Raw genomic sequence first — 19,815 nt, forward strand, 5'->3', positions numbered from 1 at the left:
AAAGAGTCTGTCGGAAAAATAGCTCGATTTGTTGGAATCTTTGACAGAGCCCACACCTGAATAGCTGGAGGGCACTCAAAAAACACATGGTTAATCGATTCCTCCTCTGCTCCACATCTTGCACAGCATATCTCCCCTTGCATCCCTCGTGCCTGCAAATTCTTCTTGACTGCTATACATCCTGAGATCAATTGCCAAAGAAAATGTTTTATCTTTGGTGGGCACCGTATTTTCCAACAAAAAGCCTTTAGAACATCAACCGTAGGACCAATGAATAACGGTATTCTCTCCCTATCCGGGTAAATTCTCTCCACTTGATATCCTGATTTAACCGAAAAGTTTCCATTAATTGTGAAATGCCATCCATCACTATCTGCCATCTGGTGTCTACTCAAAGGTATACTTTCTATGATTTTCACATCCTGTGGATCCACCAAAGTCCGAAGAACCTGCGAATTCCATCTTCGCGAAGTGGAATCAATAAGGGAGTCCACTGTAAGGTCGGGAAACAAATTGTGTTGATTTTTATTGGCTGGTCTCGGGCGAGTGGTTGGGAGCCACGGGTCATTCCATACTGATATAGAAGATCATGTTCCCACCCTTTTGATTAGTTCTTTGCTTACCAGAGATCTAGCAGAGACAATACTCCTTCAGCCGTATGACGGAGAGTATGATCGAACCGGTTCAAGTGGTGAGGCATTCCTAAAATACCTACCCTTAAAAACCCGGGAAAATAACGTGTGTGGCTTTTCTATTAGCCTCCATAACTGCTTACCAAGCATTGTTGTATTGAAATCGGTTATATCCTTAAAACCTAATCCCCCTTCTTCCTTGCTGACACATACCTTATCCCAAGATTTCCAATGTAGTCCTCTTGTACTACCTCCAGGACTCCACCAAAATTTGGCTACTGCACTCGTTAATTTTTTTGCGGTGGCTTTAGGTAATCGGTAACAAGACATCGTATGGTTCGGCAATGCCGTAGTCACTGATTTGATGATCACCTCCTCTCCTCCTTTTGTGAAAAATTTAAAAGTCCATCCATTTACCCTATTATATAAGCGATCCTGAACAAAACCAAAAATTTGAACCTTAGAAATGCCAAGATTTTCCGGTAATCCTAAGTAAGATCCCATTCCTCCCAAATTTTGTATTCCCAAGACATCTCTTAACTCCTGTCTCATCGATTCTTCAATCTTATGTCCAAATTGAATTGAGGACTTCTCAAAATTTATCAGCTGACCAGAGACCACCTCATATTCCTTTAAAATCTTGAGAATAGTAAGACATTCTTCCCTTTGAGCTTTACAGAAGAACAAACTATCATCCGCAAAAAACAGATGGGAAATCGATGGACATGCTCTGGCAACCTTAATTCCTATTAACTTCTTCTCTCTCTCCGCCTTCCGAATATTTGCACTCAGAGCCTCAGTACATAGAATAAATAAGTAAGGAGATAACGGATCTCCTTGCCGTAACCCTCTATGTGGCACAATGAGCCCTTTTGGAAGACCATTTAGAAGAATCCTATATTGAACCGACGATATACACTCCATCATTAATTTAATCCAATGTTGGTGGAAGCCCATCTTCTGCAGTAATGCCTTAATGAATTCCCATTCAATCCTATCATAAGCTTTACTCATATCTGTTTTAACCGCCATATATTTTCCTTGACATGCTTTGTTAGTCCGTAATCCATGAAACATTTCCTGAGCGATAAGAATATTGTCAGAGATCAAGCGCCCTGCCACAAATGCCGATTGAGTCTCTGAGACCAAAGTAGGTAAGTAGACTTTCAACCTCTGACATAAAACCTTAGAAATTATTTTATATCCAACATTACATAAACTAATTGGCCGTAATTCCGTCATCCTCGTAGGTCTTTCTGTCTTTGGAATCATGCAGATATGTGCAATATTTAACCTTGGATCCATTTCCCCCGATATCAGAAAATTATTCACCATTTCCACCAGATCACCCTTAATAAGATGCCACGAATGTTGAAAGAAAAGAGCTGTCATGCCATCAGGCCCTGGTGCCTTCTCCAGATGCATCATAAATAAAGCCTCTCTCACCTCTTCCTCAGTCGCCAGCCTCAATAGCCACTGATTCATTTAAGCCGTAATCCCCGGTGTTATCTCTGATAGAAAATTATCAAACTCTGATGGAGCAGTGGTAGTAAATAGCTCTGCGAAGTAATCAACTGCTACTTTTTCCACCCCATTATCGTCCGTAATCCAATTTCCAGCTGCATCATGAAGTCCAACAATCCTATTACGCACTCTCCGTTGTTTAGTTAGAGCATGGTAGTATTTCGTATTGAGATCTCCTGATGAATACCACATGTTCCTACTTTTCTGATGCCAATGCTCCTCTTCATCCTGATATGCCTCTTGCAACTTTCTGGAAACTTCCAATATCTCCTCCTGAGACCTGGTATCATCGTTCTGAACCTCCTCGAGAGCCTTTTGTAGATCCGCAATTTTGTCCTTTCCAAAAGGAGGATTATTTTTCCTCCATCTGGAAATTGCATGGCGACAATTACTAATCTTTTCCACTAACCCATTTCCGCTATCCTCATTATGTTCCGACCAACCCATCGTAATTGATTCCATTAGGCCTTCCTGACCAAGCCATCGCTTATCAAATCGAAATTGGCCTCTTTTTCTAACAATCTTATCTCCAAGTAAGCCACCAATGGACGATGATCCGATGCCACCATATTCAGATATTCAGTATGGGAACATGGGAATAGCGTGTGCCACTCCTCATTCGCTACTGCTCAGGGAAATCAGCCAATTCCTACATCAACAAGGGTCAACAGTCCCGATCAGTACATAAACATGTTACATGTGCGATGATATATTGTGTTTTTGGCACATTATACGTATGTCTTACTATAGTTTTCAAGGTTTTAGCGAGTCTTTTTAGTCTCTTTTGAGTCATAACAGGTCTAGAGTTGATTTGGATGGAAAATGGACTAGCTAGAGGAAAAGAAGAGAGAAAAGTATGATTTGGAGTCTTTCGCGTGGAACAGCCAACCGGAGCAGCATGAGTGCATGTTCCAGTGACAGAGATAAAAAAAGGAAGTTTCCAAATATTTCGGGATTTGCCCTAGATTTCCTATTTCTTTCCTCTAGCCCCCTGTGGCTTCTATATATATAGTTTCCTATTTATTATTTTAGACATACCTTAGTTTTTACGCAAGAAAAGACATGAGAGCGCTTTGATTTAAGCGACTGCCACTTGTAAAGGAGAAGACCTCATCTATCTCATAGAGAAGATTATCCTGAACCCTCTGATTTCTTTGATCTATTATATGCAATATTATTCAGAAATCATGCATCTCTGTTCTTGTGTTATGTCTGAGTAGTCACCGAGTTAGTTTAGGGTTCTAGGGTTTTGGATTCGTGAGCTAAGCATAAATAAGTCATCTTGAGATTATCTACATTCATATATGTTCTTATTGCTTGCATTGAACCGATCACCCAGTACATGAATTAGGGTTAATCGATTTAGCTAGCCGTTAATTGATAACCTGATATGAATTGAATGAGCTTTGCATCCCTAGTCAGCGAGAGTAGATATTATGGTGTATTGTGAACATATCGGACTTGATCTCTATAGCTTGCCATCGTGTCTTGATCCAAACGAGAGTTTAGACATCAAGACCGACTTGCAAAGGAATCAACACCACGAGAGTTGGTTGATTCAACCTGAGTGATCCGAGTTTAGACTCGTTATAAACTGAACTTGAATAATTGCTTGGTTTGTGATTCCATACCTGAAGAAGAAACCTTAGACTAGCGCCTTTAAATCAATCCAAAACAACCTAATCTAGTTACATGTTCTTTACGATATTTACTTCTTTAAAACCCTCACTTCATTTTAGCTAAATTTTGATCCCATAAAGATAAAGTATGAACTGGTCCTCTGGAATTGAATCTAAAGATATTACAACTACACTGTTAACTTGACAGTAGACAAAGATCCAATTTTAGTGTATCAAGTTTTGGCGCCGTTGCGACAGGGACTGTTAGGGTCAAAAACGGTTACGACGAAGTTAACATTCAAAACGTCCGAAGAAGAAAACGAAAAACCTTCTTCGACAAATACTTTTTCGAAATAGATTATTCCTTACAAAAAGCTTTGCGGAGGAAACACGAGACATCGGACAAGAGCTCGAAAAAGGGTCACTACACAGCGACCGAACGCGTGTTCCGCTCGATCGCTACGTAGCGACCGAGCTCGAGCCAAAGCTCGGTCGCTACGTAGCGACCGAGCGTCCGTTCCGCTCAGTCGCTAAGTAGCGACCAAGCTCGAGCCCAAGCTCGGTCTCTACGTAGCGACCGAGCGTTCGTACCGCTCGGTCGCTACGTAGCGACCGAGCTTGTAGCGACCGAGCTCGTAGTGACCGAGCCCAACCCGAAGCTCGGTCGCTACGCAGCGACCGAGCGTCCATTCCGCTCGATCGCTACGTAGCGACCGAGCTCTTCCGAAACGTCGATACGACATTAGTCCATGCAATCTCGTCTACCCTTCGATGCTATCTCCCGAAGACCGTAGCGAACCCATTTCATGTTTCCCGCCATTCTAAGTCATCGATCAAACTTTACGGTAAAAACCACAGAAAGTTCGTTCTTTATCGAAAGAAGCCGTAATAAACGCTTCGAGTCAGAAGACGGTCCAAAGGGACCTATGACATGACTCGAGGCCCAACTTACGATTTCTTAACCAACAGCCCGTAAGCCGCATGACGGTTTACGCTTGGTTCGCAAGGAAAGATAAATGTCAAGTTTCCGCGGATAAATACGAAATTTTGAAGATAATTACGAAGATCGGAAAAAATAGAATATCTCCATTTTTATGCTATGGCAGCTTAAGGACAGAAGAGGAAAACCGTAAACCGACCTAGGAGCCAGTATATAAGGAGTCCTAGGCGAGAGGCATGGGAGGGACTTTTCTCAGAGCAAACTTAGCACTTAGAGCAATTAGGCATATTTTTGTTTTTGTTATTCGAGCTGCGACTCAACTAGGTTATTGATGTCTTAGGGTTTTAGAACTAGGAATCTCGCCGACAGCTCTCATAGGCCAGACTCTTACCTTGTTGTAACGCTCAAACGCGAATTCGGAATAAGATCTACTTTGCTCTCTTTTCGATTTCTTATATTTTATCGTTGTTATTCTTGTGTTCTGATTGCTTGGAGTGTGGTATTAGCAGATATCCGGGACCTCTGGGAAATTAGGGTTTTCCTAGTTTCCTTATTTAAACGGAACTCGACAGTGCGAATTTCGGTTCCCACATGGACCAGCTTTTTACCTTTATTTTTTGGTTATTTACTTAGTCTAAAACTTCTAACTTGTTTAATCCTTTTTGCAGTTAATGACCCAGGTGCATGACCAGTAGACATACTCGGAGCAATACACAAGGGGACTTAATTTCGCTTACAAATCAGAAACTCGCAAGCTTAGAAAGAACCAACCGTCAACAAAAATCACTGCAACAATGGCCGACTTCGGCACTCTAGAACAAATGGCCGCGTCTATGAAACAGATGCAACAACAGATGCAATAGATGCAAGAGTTGCAGCAAACAATGGCAGCACAGCAACTGGCTGCGCAGCGGGAACCACCTGTCCCAATTGGTGAGAGAAACCTACTTCGTAAAATCCCTGCTACGCGCTCTGCTATCGCTCCTTCATCATGTCAAAGGGCAGATTTTGAGCTAGAACCCGGCATGATCAATCTTGTCCAGAGAAAGATGTTCCATGGACTGTCAGCTGAGATACCGATGGAACACATTGAAGCTTTTGAAGAGATATGCAGTTTCACTCGTGCAAACGGCGTCCCACCCGACTACATCAAATGCATGCCGTTCCCATTCTCTCTAGCGGACAAGGCTTCATGATGGCTTAAGTAATTACCTACAGGTTCCCTAACTTCTTGGGAACAGGTTAGAGCAGCTTTCTTGGGACACTTCTACACGAAAGCCAAAACAGCTGCCCTAAGGAACAAAATCTCCTCCTTCAAGCAACTCGCTAATGAACCTTTCAACGAAGCTTGGGAACGGTTCAATGATACCTTCAGAGAGTGTCCTAATCACGGGTTCGACGATGACCATGTTCTAGGAATCTTCTACGATGGTATGGAATGGGAGTTCCGCAATGCTCTAAACGCAGCGAGGAACGGAGATTTCATGACTCAAACCACAGAAGGAGCTCACGCGCTAATAGAGAACATGGCAGCTAGTTCGTCCAACAAAAACGAGGAGACTGGCCGTTCCAAGAAGGTGAACAGCATGGACACTAGGAAGATTGATGACCTCGCCGTTAAGGTCGATCTGTTGCTCAAGAACAATCAGAATCAGATCTATGTCATGGAAGAAACCAATCTGGAACCATGCACTACATATGCTGCAGTAGAAACCGAGACACCGGAAAAAGATCAGCAAGAGGTCAATTACGTTAACAGGCAGGGTTGGCAGTTCAAGAACGACCATCCAAACCCTAGTGTGAGGAAAAACCCGCATCTGTTCTCATACAAGACCAATCCAGACAACCCCAACGACAGATCTCAGGGAAATCAGTTCCAAAACACTGGATATCAGAAGCCATACTTCCAGAATCAGAATCAGAATCAAAATGGGAAGATGTTCATCCTCAGCCAGGCTCAGAATCAATTTCAGAACCGGCAGAATAATCCGCAGGCTGCTCCTGCAACCGCGAGCGGTCCACCAGATGAGCTGAAGGGAATGATGCAACAACTTCTGCAAGGTCAACAGATTCAAGGAAAAGCACCGAGATAAACACTCGGATGGACAACATGTTCACGAAATTAAATTCCAAATACGATGATGTAGCAAGCCACATAAGGCAGATGGACGTTCAGATTGCTCAAACTGCTAAAACAATATAAAGGCAATAGGGAACACTCCCAGGGAAAACAGACAAGAATCCCAAGGACTGTAACGTAGTCGAGCTGAGAAGTGGAAGACATCTATCAGATCCTATCCCCAAGAAGCTCACTGCTCAAGAGAAAGGAAAACATAAAGAAGGAGAACAACCTCCGCTTGAGGATGTCCACGACGACGATCATGAACCGGAAGAGCCAACAGCCGCAGAACCAGTAGCTCCCATGATGCAAGATCAACCTGTTCCTACTCGCGTCTACATTCCATATGTTCCCTACCCAGTCCCTGCTAAGAAATCACGCAAGGATTGCAAAGAGATGAAGTGCAAAAAGATGCTTGATGAGTTGAATGTTAAGTTCTCTCTCATGGATGCGATTCAAATGATTCCTTCAATGCGCAGTCTTGTGAAAGGGCTGATCTCTGGGAAGACCTCTACAGACAGCGACATCATGATGGTCTCGAAAGAATGCAGCGCAGTCCTTCAAAACAGAACAGTCAGGAAATTGGAAGATCCTGGAAAATTTGTCCTATCTGTTCAGATTGGAAAAACAGTCTTCGCTTGTTCTTTATGCGATCTGGGTTCCAGTGTGAATCTCATGCCCTACTCAGTTACAAAACGCATGGGACTAACCAACTTCAAGCCAACCAGGATTTCTTTGGTGTTCGCAGACAGATCAATCAAGTTGCCAGTAGGTGTTCTTGAAGATCTACAAGTTCAAATTGGTGACACCACTGTTCCGGCAGACTTCATGGTTCTAGAGCTCGAAGATGAACAAAAAGACCCTCTCATTCTGGGCCGACCTTTCCTGCGCACAGCTGGTGCAATCATTGATGTCCGCAATGGGAGGATTGATCTCCAACTGGGAGATATTGTGATGAAGTTCGAGATGGATGAGCTTCTCAAACGACCTATGCTAGATGGTCAGAACTTCACGATTAGCAACGAGAATGCCGCCTTGACCCCTCAACAAGGGATGATCGAAGAAATCCTCACAGATGATCCTCTGGAAGTAGCCCTGATACGAGTAGAGTCTGAGCAGAACACGTGCAACGTTGATGCTAACGGGTACGAAAAGATGCTAGACTCGTGTGAAAGCATCGAGAAGACGGTCGCTTTTCTAAGTCTGGGGGAAACGAGCAATCAGATTTCACAAAAAGGAGCAACTGCTCCTAAAAAGCCGACCAAACCAACCAGCCGGCTCGATGATTCGTGGAGCGAACTCAAAGCTCAAAAGATCGAATTAAAGTCCTTTCCAGCGGGACTCAGGTATGCGTTTCTTGGACCTAATTTAACATACCCTGTCATCGTGAACTCTGAGCTTAATAATGTGGAAACTGCTAAACTATTGTGTGAATTGAGAAAATACCGCAAGGTAATAGGATAATCGTTAGCTAATATTCCCGGTATTTCACCTCATTTATGCATGCATAGAATACACCTAGAAGATGAATCGATGGCTTCTGTAGAACATCAGAGGCGGTTAAACCCAAATCTAAAAGATGTTGTTAAGAAAGAGATAATGAAACTTCTACAAGTTGGTGTAATTTATGTGGTTTCTGATAGTAAGTGGGTTAGTCCTGTTCATGTAGTTCCTAAGAAAGGGGGGATCACTGTGGTTGCTAAGGAAAAGAATGAACTGATACCCACTAGGACAGTAACCGGTCACCGTATGTGTATTGATTTTCGTAAATTAAATACGGCTACACGAAAGGACCACTTCCCGCTCTCATTTATTGATCAAATGCTTGAGAGATTGGCTAACCACCCATATTACTGCTTTTTAGATGGTTATTCAGGTTTCTTTCAGATTCCCATTCACCCAGACGATCAGGAGAAAACGACCTTCACGTGTCCTTACGACACTTTTGCCTACAGGAGAATGCCGTTTGGTTTGTGCAACGCTCCTGCGACATTCCAGCGTTGCATGATGTCTATTTTCACTGACCTAATTGAGGATATAATGGAAGTTTTCATGGACGATTTTAGCGTCTATGGGAACTCCTTTTCTATGTGTTTGTCAAACTTGTGCAGGGTCCTTTAGTGCGGCGAGGAAAAGCATCTCGTTTTGAATTGGGAGAAGTATCACTTCATGGTGCGAGATGGGATTGTTCTCGGTCACAAAATCTCAGAAAAGGGGATCAAAGTGGACAAGGCAAAGATAGAAGTGATGATAAGCTTACAACCTCCAAACTCTGTCAAAGGAATCAGGAGTTTCCTCGGACATGCTGGCTTTTACAGAAGATTCATCAAGGACTTCTCCAAAATCGCAAGACCACTCACTCGCCTGCTCTGCAAGGAGACAAGATTTGAGTTCGATAGCGATTTTTTGTCAGCCTTCCACACGATCAAAGGAGCTCTAGTCAGCGCACCCATCGTGCAACCACCAGACTGGGAGCTCCCATTCGAGATCATGACAGACGCAAGCGATTTTGCAGTTGGAGCTGTGCTAGGACAACGAAAAGACAAGAAGCTTCACGTGATCTATTACGCGAGCATGACTTTAGATGAAGCTCATTGTCGCTATGCAACTACAGAAAATGAACTTCTAGCAATTGTCTACGCCTTTGAAAAGTTCAGATCCTACTTAGTTGGATCTAAGGTGATAATGCACACAGATCATGCAGCATTGAGGTATTTGCTGACGAAGAAGGATGCGAAACCATGGCTACTCCGATGGATCTTATTGCTCCAGGAGTTTGACCTAGAAATCAAGGACAAAAAGGGCATTGAGAATGGCGTCGCAGATCACCTCTCCAGAATGAAGATAGATGAAGATACATCAGTTGATGACAACCTTCCAGTCGAACATGTCTACTCGATCAGTCTGGGAAGCGTCATAGAACAACCGCTCCGTCCAGTTTGCTCCAGCGTTCTGGAACACCTTGTCTGTGCGATCAAAAAGCAACATCCCAATCTTCCATGGTTTGCTGAGATCGCCAACTATCTGGCTGCTGAGAAAGAACCTGTCAAATTCACTGGCAATGATAAACGGAAATTTCTGAGAGGAGCAAGATATTACTATTGGGATGAACCCTATATGTACCGTAGTTGCAAGGATGGAGTATTATGACGATGTGTATCCGAGTCTGAGATTCCAGGAATCCTCTATCACTGTCATGGTTCCTCTTATGCAGGGCACTTTGTGACATTTAAAACAGTGTCTAAGATCCTTCAAGCCGGTTTTTGGTGGCCAACAATGTTCCAAGATGCCCATTCCTACATCTCGAGATGCGACTCATGCCAGCGACAAGGGAATATCAGTAAACGGAATGAGATGCCTCAGAACTTCATCTTGGAGGTTGAAGTATTCGATTGTTGGGGAATCGACTTCATGAGACCATTCTGATATGATCATGGACCAGCCAGCTGATGGAGATAGAGATGGAGAGCTTAGAGATGAACCAGCTGAAGAAGATGATGTCTTAACCATTCCTAAAGGTCCCATAACTCGAGCCAGAACCAGGAAACTCAAAGAAGCTATTGGAGGACTAATCAGGAAGTCTTTGGAACAAGAAGAATGTCTTGGAGGAAGCTTGATACTTCAAGACACACTCATTACCATTCAAGCCATCTTACCATCAAGATGAGTATCATCTAGACTAGCAAGCTATGTGTGCTCTTTTCCTATCATTGTTTTTGTCCCACTGGGTTTTTCAATGATAGGTTTTTAACGAGGCCATAGTCTTGCTAACACATCACCTAGTTGATACTCTCGGACCAAACCACATGAAGAACCTTATGTTATCTTTTATTTCTAAGTACTTATGTCTTTTATTTTCGAAAACTCTATCTAAGTTATGTCTTTGTTTCTACATTATTAAAGGAGCGTATTCCTTTAGTTTTGAAATGCTTGGAGCCTGTTCCAAGCCTTTTACTATATATATGTGTGTGACGGCAACCCTAGTAATAATCAAGTCTTCTTTCACTTAAAACCTTTGTGTTTTCTTCTCCCTTTGCTTTCACGAGTTAAGAGAGTGTCTGGTGTGTAATATCCAGTCTGTTGGTGTGTAATATCCAACGCCCAAGGGCTTTAGAAAGGTGTGTCATATCCGATCTAAGCCTAGGAGTATCAAGAAGCCTTTCCGCAGCCTCTTGTGTCACCACTCGATCCACAGCCTTGATAAACTTGAGTCTTTGATTCGTTTATGCAAGGATCTATCCAAAACCATCCAAAGAAGAGTCCTAGGATCTCATTAAGTGGTATCAGAGCACTCTGGAAGGGGAGTTTCGATTTCTCTTTTGTTTGTTCATAAGATCTACTCTTTATCGTTTCATATCTTTGATCATTCGGTTCTTGTGTGTTGTTTCTCACTTGATCGGTTTGTTTTCATTGTCAGGATTGATAGATCTGTTGTTCCGTGGTTCAAAATTGCTAGATCTAAGAGTTTCGATCAAGTTTTAAACAAAACCCTTCGTATTCTTGTCCATCACGTTACGGATTTCTTTGATCTGAAAGTTTCTTGTGATTGTGTGCTTCGATATGTTATTGCTAGCATAGATCCGTATCTGTTGAATCTCGTATCATCATCTGTTGAATCTCGAATCATCATCTGTTGAATTTGATTTATTTTGTTTCGATTTCGAAATTGATAGAATTCAAATCGTCGCGTGTTGTTCAAGTATCTTGATTTGCCGCTTTGTTTGAATCCTTTGTTTCCTTATTTGAATCTTTTTGTTCTGATTTGTTTGAACTACTTACTGGTTCAAGCTTTTCGTGTATCAGGAAGCAATGGGGTCCGAGGAGGATGATGCAAATTTTATGAGAAGAAATAAGTTGTTACAAGAAGCAATCACCAAACAAGTTATGGAAGCTATGGTGAAGCTGCTGGAAGAGAAGTATGATCAGAGACCGAATGATGGGCAAGAGCAAGCATCTGGTCAGAGACGTGAGCAAAGAAGAAACAGACGTGGTCAGCGTGAGCATGCTGGATCAGAAGAAACTGATAACTTATATGAGAGAAGTAGCCATAGCTCCGGTTCGAGACATAGCAGTAGAAGGTCTCGACATGATCATGAGGGCCGAAGACACAGACGCAATGAGCTAGCTGGACTTAAGCTTAAGATCCCTCCTTTCCATGGCAAAACTGATCCAAATGCGTATCTTGAGTGGGAAAAGAAGATAGAACTCGTCTTCAACTGTCAGCATTACTCAGAGATTAAGAAGATTCAAGTTGCTGCTACTGAGTTCAATGATTATGCTTTGAGCTGGTGGGATCAGTTGGTTACAAACAAGAGGCGCAATGGGGAGTTTCCTATTGATACTTGGGCTGAGATGAAAGCGTTGATGCACAAGAGGTTTGTGCCAAGCCATTATCATTGTGATCTTCATCAAAAGCTGAGGCTGCTTACACAAGGCTCACAGACTGTAGAAGAGTACTTTCAAGAGATGGAGTTGCTTATGTTGAGAGCTAATTTATCGGAGGACAGTGAAGCTACTATGGCACGGTTTCTTGGTGGACTTAACCGTGAGATACAAGATAGAGTGGAGATGCAACATTACTTGGAGATAGAGGAGATGTTACACAAAGTTATCTTGGTGGAGCAACAAGTTAAAAGAAGAAGTCATGCGCGTAGCAGCTATGGTTCTAGTCGGTACCAGACCTCTAAGGAAGATAAACCGACCTATCAGAAGGAGAGAAAGCCACAGCCAAAGGAAGAGCCTAAGCCTAGTAGCATCTACAGCAAAGAAAAGGGTAAAATGGAGACTACAAGCTCGCGTGCAAGAGATGTGAAATGTTTTAAGTGTCAAGGGCGTGGGCACTATGCTAATGGTGTACCAACAAGAGAGTTATGATTCTTTTGGAGAATGGAGAGTTTGAATCTGAAGATGAGAAACCAGAGACTGATCAAGAACTATCAGAGGCAGAGTATGAGGAAGAACCAGTTCGTGGTAGACTTTTGGTTGCAAGAAGGACTCTCAGCTTGCAAAACAAAACCAAGGAGCAAGAACAAAGAGAGAACTTGTTCTACACACGTTGTATGGTGCAAGGAAAGATCTGCAGTCTGATCATTGATGGTGGAACTTGTGTCAATGTTGCTAGCGAGACAATGGTGAAGAAGCTTGGCTTGAAAACTCAGAAACATCCTAGGCCTTATCGACTGCAATGGCTTAATGAAGAAGGCGAGATGAGGGTATCTACTCAGGTTTCTGTACCCTTTTCCATTGGGAGATATGAAGATGACATTCTCTGTGATGTTATACCCATGGAAGCCAGCCACATATTGCTTGGAAGGCCTTGGCAGTTTGATAGGCGAGTCATTCACGATGGCTTCAACAACAAACATTCTTTTGAGTTCAATGGCAAGCGAACTATCTTGGTACCTCTAACTCCTAAAGAAGTGCATGAAGATCAGCTTCAACTTCAGAAAAAGAAAGAGATTGATCTTAAACCTGATAAGCAAAACAACTTCTATGCCAAAACTAGTGAAATCAAAAGATCTCTTTACTCTCATCAATCGGTTCTCTTATTTGTTTTTAAAGAATCTCTTTTATCTCTAACCGATTGTACACCGCTATATCCGAGTGAGATGTCAGCCAGCTCTTTTACAGGAATATCAGGATGTATTTCCAGAAGATAATCCCATTGGCTTGCCACCTATCCGTGGGATTGAGCATCCGATTGACTTTGTACCAGGAGCTACTCTTCCCAACAGACCAGCATACATAACTAATCCTGTGGAAACCAAGGAGCTACAAAGACAGGTTGAGGAACTGATGGAGAAAGGTCACATCCGTGAGAGTATGAGCCTCTGTGCTGTACATGTGCTCCTTGTGCCTAAGAAAGATGGGAGCTGGCGCATGTGTGTTGATTGTAGAGCAATCAACAATATAACAGTGAAGTATCGCCACCCTATTCCTAGATTAGATGATATGCTTGATAAATTACATGGCTCTAGTATCTTTTCTAAGATAGATGTGAAAAGTGGGTATCATCAAATAAGAATAAAAGAGGGAGACGAGTGGAAAACAGCCTTTAAGACTAAGCATGGGCTGTATGAGTGGTTAGTCATGCCCTTTGGATTAACCAATGCTCATAGCACTTTTATGAGATTGATGAACCATGTGCTTAGATCTTTCATAGGTTTGTTTGTGGTAGTATACTTTGATGATATCCTTATTTACAGTAAGAGCCTAGAAGAGCATATAGATCATCTTAGGTCTGTTCTTGTGTTGAGAAAAGAAAAATTGTTTGCTAACCTTAAGAAATGCACTTTTTGTACGGATAACTTGGTCTTCCTAGGCTTTGTTGTGAGTGCAGATGGAGTAAAGGTGGATCAGGAGAAGGTGAGAGCAATTCAAGAATGGCCAATTCCTAAGACCATAAGTGAAGTGAGGAGCTTCCACGGGCTTGCTGGTTTCTACAGGCGGTTTGTTAAAGACTTTAGTACTATAGCAGCTCTAAAGAAAGAAGTCGGATTCAAGTGGGGAGAAGCACAAGAGACTGCCTTCCAATGCCTTAAAGAGAAGCTTACTCATGCCCCTGTTCTTATACTTCCAGATTTTAATAAAAACTTTGAGATTGAATGTGATGCTTCTGGTATTGGAGTGGGTGCTGTATTGATGCAGGAAAAGAGGCCAATAGCATACTTTAGTGAAAAGCTTGGAGGAGCAACTCTCAACTATACAACTTATGACAAGGAACTCTATGCTTTGGTGAGGGCTTTGCAGACTTGGCAGCATTATCTTTGGCCCAAAGAGTTTGTCATACACACAGACCACGTGTCCCTCAAGTATTTAAAAGGACAGAACAAGCTTAGCAAGAGACACGCGAGATGGGTCGAGTTCATAGAAACATTTCCATATGTGATCAAGTACAAACAAGGTAAAGAGAATATAGTTGCTGATGCACTATCTCGAAGATATGTTCTCTTAAACACTCTTGATGTCAAATTGTTGGGTTTTGAGGAGATTAAAAGTATGTATGAATCTGATCTTGATTTTAAAGAAGCTTATAACTCTTGTGAGAAATTTGCTGCTGGGCATTACTTTAGACATGACGGATTTCTCTTTTATGATAATAGACTGTGTGTGCCTAATTGCTCTTTGAGAGACTTGTTTGCTAGGGAATCTCATGGAGGAAGTCTCATGGGTCACTTTGGTATTGCAAAGACTCTTAAAACTTTGCAGGATCATTTCTTTTGGCCTCGGATGAAAAGAGATGTGGAGAAAATTTGTGAGAGATGTGCAACTTGCAAGCAAGCTAAGTCTAAGGTTCAGTCTCACGGTTTGTATACTCCTCTCCCTATCCCTTATCATCCTTGGAATGACATATCTATGGATTTCATTGTTGGATTGCCTAGAACTAGGACTGGAAAGGATTCTATCTTTGTTGTTGTTGACAGGTTCTCAAAAATGGCACATTTCATAGCATGTCACAAAACTGATGATGCGTTGCATGTAGCTAATCTTTTCTTTAAGGAGATTGTGTGTTTACATGGCATGCCTAGAACCATAGTTTCTGATAGAGATACTAAGTTTATTAGTTATTTTTGGAAGACTCTTTGGTCTAAACTAGGTACTAAGCTGTTGTTCTCTACTACTTGTCATCCACAGACTGATGGTCAGACTGAAGTAGTTAATAGAACTCTAGGTACTCTCTTGTGTGCATTCATCAAAAAGAATCTGAAATCTTGGGAAGACTATCTGCCACATTGTGAATTTGCATATAATCATGTTGTGCATTCTAGTTCTAAGTTTTCACCTTTTGAAATTGTTTATGGGTTCAATCCCACCTCTCCTTTGGATTTAATCCCTTTACCTGAGTGTGAAAGGGTCCGTTTGGATGGCAAAAAGAAGGCAGAGATGGTGAAACAACTCCACGAGCAGGCTAGGCTCAACATTGAAGAGAAAACTAAGCAGTATGTCAAGCATGCCAACAAAGGAAGGCGTGAGATGATCTTTAAAGAGGGTGACCAAGTCTGGGTTCATCTAAGAAAAGAGAGGTTTCCTAATGAGAGGAAGTCCAAGCTTATGCCGAGAATTGATGGACCTTTTTAGATCATAAAGAAGATCAGCAACAATGCCTACAAGATTGATCTCCAAGATGATCCTGATTTGAGGTCAAATCCTTTTCAAGGGGGAGGGGATGATATGATCATGGACCAGCCAGCTGATGGAGATAGAGATGGAGAGCTTAGAGATGAACCAGCTGAAGAAGATGATGTCTTAACCATTCCTAAAGGTCCCATAACTCGAGCCAGAACCAGGAAACTCAAAGAAGCTATTGGAGGACTAATCAGGAAGTCTTTGGAACAAGAAGAATGTCTTGGAGGAAGCTTGATACTTCAAGACACACTCATTACCATTCAAGCCATCTTACCATCAAGCTGAGTATCATCTAGGCTAGCAAGCTATGTGTGCTCTTTTCCTATCATTGTTTTTGTCCCACTGGGTTTTGCAATGATAGGTTTTTAACGAGGCCATAGTCTTGCTAACACATCACCTAGTTGATACTCTCGGACCAAACCACATGAAGAACCTTATGTTATCTTTTATTTCTAAGTACTTATGTCTTTTATTTTCGAAAACTCTATCTATGTTATGTCTTTGTTTCTACATTATTAAAGGAGCGTATTACTTTAGTTTTGAAATTCTTGGAGCCTGTTCCAAGCCTTTCACTATATATATGTGTGTGACGGCAACCCTAGTAATAATCATGTCTTCTTTCACTTAAAACCTTTGTGTTTTCTTCTCCCTTTGCTTTCACGAGTTAAGAGAGTGTCTAGTGTGTAATATCCAGTCTGTTGGTGTGTAATATCCAACGCCCAAGGGCTTTAGAAAGCTGTGTCATATCCGATCTAAGCCTAGGAGTATCAAGAAGCCTTTCCGCAGACTCTTGTGTCACCACTCGATCCACAACCTTGATAAACTTGAGTCTTTGATTCGTTTATGCAAGGATCTATCCAAAACCATCCAGAGAAGAGTCCTAGGATCTCATTACATTCCCACCATCCTTTAAGAACGAGTACATCTTGGTAGCAGTTGACCACGTTTCTAAGTGGGTGGAAGCAATTGCCAGTCCCACAAATGACGCAAGGGTGGTAACTAAGATGTTCAAAACCATCATCTTTCCAAGATTTGGGGTACCACGCGTAGTCATCAGTGATGGGGGTAGTCACTTCATCAACAAGATCTTTGCAGGTCTATTGAAGAAAAACGGCGTGCAACACAAGGTAGCCACGCCATATCACCCTCAAACTAGTGGGCAAGTGGAAGTTTCAAACAGCGAGATCAAGAGCATCTTGCAAAAAACAGTTACCACAAGTCGCAAGGATTGGTCGCTCAAGCTAGACAACGCTCTTTGGGCTTACAGAACAGCTTACAAAACACCAATCGGGACCACTCCTTACAATCTGGTGGACGGTAAAGCTTGTCACCTGCCGGTTGAGTTGGAGTATAAGGCAGCTTGGGCTGTGAAACTACTCAACTTCGACATCCAACCAGCAGCAGAGAGACGATCCATGCAGATTCACGAACTGGAGGAAATTAGGCATCTCGCCTATGAAAGCTCTACGATCTGCAAGGAGCAAACTAAGGCTTACCATGACAAGAGGATCATCAACCGCAACTTTCAACCTAAGGATCAGGTGCTCCTGTTCAACTCAAGGTTACGATTGTTCCCTGGAAAGCTGCGATCTAGATGGTCCGGACCATTCACCATTAAAGAGGTCCTCTCCCACGGAGCTTTTGTGTTGCTGAACACAAAAGGGGAAGAATTTGTTGTCAATGGTCAACGCATAAAGTCATACCTTGTTGAGACAACAATCGCAAAGGGTGAAGAAATTCCCCTAAGCGATCCTTCCTTAGCCTAATAGGCCAACCAAGTCAAGCTAGTGACTTAAACCAAGCGCTTGGTGGGAGGCAACCCACTGGTGAGTGTAAATATTTCTTTTAGATTTAGTTTTGTGTTTCGTTTTACTTATTTGCAGGATAAAAATCAAAAAAAAAAAAGTCTGGACCATTCACCATTAAAGAGGTCCGCCCCCACGGAGCTGTTGTGTTGCTGACACAAAAGTGAAAGAATTTGTTGTCAATGGTCAACGCATAAAGCCATACCTTTCTGAGACAACAATCGCAGAGGGTGAAGAAATTCCCCTAAGTGATCCTTCCTTAGCCTAATAGGCCAACCAAGTCAAGCTAGTGACTTAAACCAAGCGCTTGGTGGGAAGCAACCCACTGTTGAGTGTAAATATTTCTTTTAGATTTAGTTTTGTGTTTCGTTTTACTTATTTGCAGGATAAAAATCAAAAAAAAACCCGACTTACTCAAACCGGAACAGTCTCTGATTTTTCGGAGCAGCCGCTCCGCGAAGGTAAGTTCCTTGGGACAACGCAGATGACGCCACCTACCGTCGCTGGATGGTAGATTCTCAGCGCAAGAACAACAGCCTCATGAAGAGGATACTGAAGGCGATCACTGGAGGATGCATGGGAGCTCCGAGCACAGCTGAACCTCGTCAAGACCAGCCTACACCGCGCAGTCATCGTCCAGGGAAGAAGCCAGCAGGTACTGCAAGGGGTTACGAAGAGACTCCATGGGCCACTCCACGCAGAAGGAACAAGCGATCCGCGGGCCAGTCCGAGAGCGATGATACTGACTAGGCAGTCTCCTAGTTCTATCTCCACTGTTATATCCGTTTGAACTATTTCTATTTATGTTTCTGTTTCCTGCACTTGTTTATTATTTTGGCCTTTCTTTGAATTATTTTCTCACCAGGGATGGTGAGAAGTAAGTCTGGGGGAGGCGCTTATCTACTACTAATCGTTTACCTTTGGTTTTTATGTTTAGAGTCAGTCCGCTTTGATGTCTTTATCGAGTCAGTTTGTTAAGATCGAGTCAGTCCAAACTTTGTGGGAATCAGGACCTTATTCTATGATGTGTATTAACTACCCTCGTGCTCTAATTCATCTTATTCAGTGACCTTAGCAGAAGCAACAGACGCACATGTGGATCCAAAACACCCTGACATTACATCATCTTGTTCTCCAAAAGCCTTCAGCTTGTCGAGGTTACTCTGGAAAGACTTAACTCCATCTAACTTGAACTTAATCTTGACTGCAATTCTTCTTGTTATGGGTGTTAGAACATGGTTTAACGTGATCAACACTCAGGACTTCTTATTCTTTTTATCCATCTTGCTGATCCTGAGTGGCTAGCTCATCTTTAGCTAGTACCCACCTTAAAACCATAAGGCCTTTGTTCCGCCCTCATGCATTTGTTATTCAGTATCTTATGTGCAGATATGTACAAAAGGGTCAGAGAGGAATGGATCGACACAGTCTCTCACTCGTTGATGCAACAAAATTTTCTGCTGAGGAATAGGGTAAGCACATGGAGCAGCCGCTCCGCCGCCGATGATCTAACTAAGAAAATGAGGGAGACAGGAATGAATGTGAGGTCAAGAACTCCAATGGCATGTCACTATATCACAATTGTTACATCCTGCTTCGTCACCATCACCTATGTATTATTCAAAAAAAAAAAAAAAATTTAGCTTTATGTACTTCAGAATAAGGTGATGAAGAAGGAGAAGATTCTAAAGAAAAGACAGACGCCACTGGTAAATTAGACGGAGTATAAAGAAAAGAGATGAGAACCATGCAGATCAGAGCGACTGTTCCTAAAGAAGAACATGCAAAAACGAGTAGAGGCTGTGGACATCAATGGATCTATCCTCTCTTGCAATTTTACGCGATATCCTGCATCCTCTACGAAATTTGGTAACCCCTAAACATTGATTAGCTCCACTTAAACACAGAAAGGTCTGTTTCATACCTAGACCGTTACCCTATCTAATGCCTATGATGAGAAGCTCACACTACTCTTAATTGAATATAAGGAGTTTTGTCTGGAATGTTTTACTTTTGGCAGATATGAGATACAGAGTATGGAGCCGTTTTG

General features: G+C 42.4%; 1 non-coding gene across 1 annotated transcript; it reads right to left on the reverse strand.

The window, feature by feature from the left end:
* Window positions 1–6,004: 6,004 nt before the first annotated feature.
* LOC125589452 lies at window positions 6,005–6,111 on the reverse strand. Its single transcript, XR_007325639.1, has one exon. It is a non-coding gene; the product is annotated as a small nucleolar RNA R71 (small nucleolar RNA).
* Between the last annotated feature and the right edge of the window lie 13,704 nt (window positions 6,112–19,815).

The sequence above is a fragment of the Brassica napus genome, chromosome C6 (assembly GCF_020379485.1).
Source record: "Brassica napus cultivar Da-Ae chromosome C6, Da-Ae, whole genome shotgun sequence".
Lineage (NCBI taxonomy): Eukaryota > Viridiplantae > Streptophyta > Magnoliopsida > Brassicales > Brassicaceae > Brassica > Brassica napus.